This window comes from Anarrhichthys ocellatus, unplaced genomic scaffold (genome assembly GCF_004355925.1).
Source record: "Anarrhichthys ocellatus isolate YVR2014 unplaced genomic scaffold, GSC_Weel_1.0 scaffold2862, whole genome shotgun sequence".
Lineage (NCBI taxonomy): Eukaryota > Metazoa > Chordata > Actinopteri > Perciformes > Anarhichadidae > Anarrhichthys > Anarrhichthys ocellatus.
Window position 1 is genome coordinate 1 of NW_022282836.1, and position 1,833 is coordinate 1,833.

Genomic DNA, 1,833 nt, shown 5'->3' on the forward strand with positions numbered 1-1,833 from the left:
TTTTTTTCATGTTGGAATAAAGGTTAAATATTTGAACTGTAAAGTAGTAATACGTGTTTGTTGACATTTTCTGAAGTTTAAAGTAGGCATTTTCACCATCGCCATCTTGTTTTTTGCAACCAGTGTACAGGAAGTGAGCATATCTGGACTGAGGAGGAGTGACGTAGAGACCTGTCAATCTCCAGACTATAAACACGTCATGCAGTTACAAACAGAAGAGTTCAGAGAGCAGAGGTGAGTTTCTGTCGAGTCTTTATTAAGAAAAAGTATCACGTGATCCAGAACAGACACCGAGGTCTGATCTGGATCAACAGAATCACCAGTTTACATCCGTCTGTACAGCCGCTACGGGAGCAGAGAGGGGACAAAATGGACCAAACACAAACGCCTTCACATTCAGAAACATTTTGATCTCCAATCTAAAATTAGAAAGTTTTGAAAAACTTGTAACATGGCGGTACTTTGGTCAAAAAAACACAACTACAAAATGTCAACATAATTATTCTTAAATCTCAATTCTTTGTCTCTAAACCAACGGGGTCAAAACAAGGAACTCTAGTGTCGGCATTACCTCACTACTGTTATTAGACATTCTATTTGATCTATTTGATGTCACAGCAGCTGCGGTCACTTTCAATTCATGTTAACTACAAGCAAAACGTCTTTCATACTAAAAGGACATATTTTCGGAGGATTCTCAGTTGTACTTGTATCACTTAATCCTGTAAATTCAGTCTGTAATTTATTTGTTTTTAAAGTTTTACAACAAGTGAAAACAGCTGCCAGTGCAGTGAGAGCTTAATTAAACTTCATAAATCAGCTGATATGATGCTTTTAAATTTGACATTGTTCCAGATGAACAGTTAGAATTTACTCTCAGAGATAAAGCTAATGTAGCTGCTAACTCAGTTAGCTCGCAGGTAAAGCAAATAAAGTGCCGACATTAGTCAACATTAAGGATCCAGTTTGTTTTTGAGCTAAAGCTAATGGCGGTGATGGCTAACGTTAGAATTACCTCCACAGAGAAGTGACTGATTAGCTAACAGGATCCAACTGGTTTGAAAGTAATGCTAATGTAGCATATTGCTAACATTAGCTAAAATTATGAATTTAGCTACATTAGCTTCAGCATTACAGACTTGAAGATAACGCTGACTGCTATAGACTGCTGAAGGGTGAGCTAACATAGTGCTAACAGTATGGCTCTAGTTAGATTACAGCTAAAGCTAATGTAGCTAACTGCTAATATAAGCTAATGTTGGGAGATTAAATGAACATAGCCAACATCAGTTATCTTAGTTGGCTAACGCTAACAGTAGCTAATAACACGGACTTGGAGATAAAGCTGACTGCTAACTTTAATTTACTTAGACGTAAGCTAATGTAGCACTAATATTAGTTAACATTGTGGATCCAGTTGGTTTGGAGCTAAAGATAAAGAAGCTAACTGCTAATATAATAGCATCATTTTGCAGTAGATTCGAATTTGTTTGACCAAAGACTGTTGAGTTAAAGGACCAGTGTTTAGGATTTAGTGGGATTTATTGGCAGAAATGTAAAATAATATTCACAACTGGTTCTAATTAGTGTATAATCGCCTGAACACAAGAGGAGTCGTCGTGTTTTCATTAGCTTAGAATGAGCCGTTCATAGCTACATGGGGAGTCCGCCAAGTTCCTACGGTAGCCCAGAACGGACAAACCAAACACCCTAGAGACTCTTTGGTATTTTTGCGTTACCTGAAAGCCACATAGTTCTCCAACAGGGGGGGGGGGGGGGGGGGAAGAGCGCACATAACCCCACACCCCCCCCCCTTAAGGTGGAGGGGTCTGC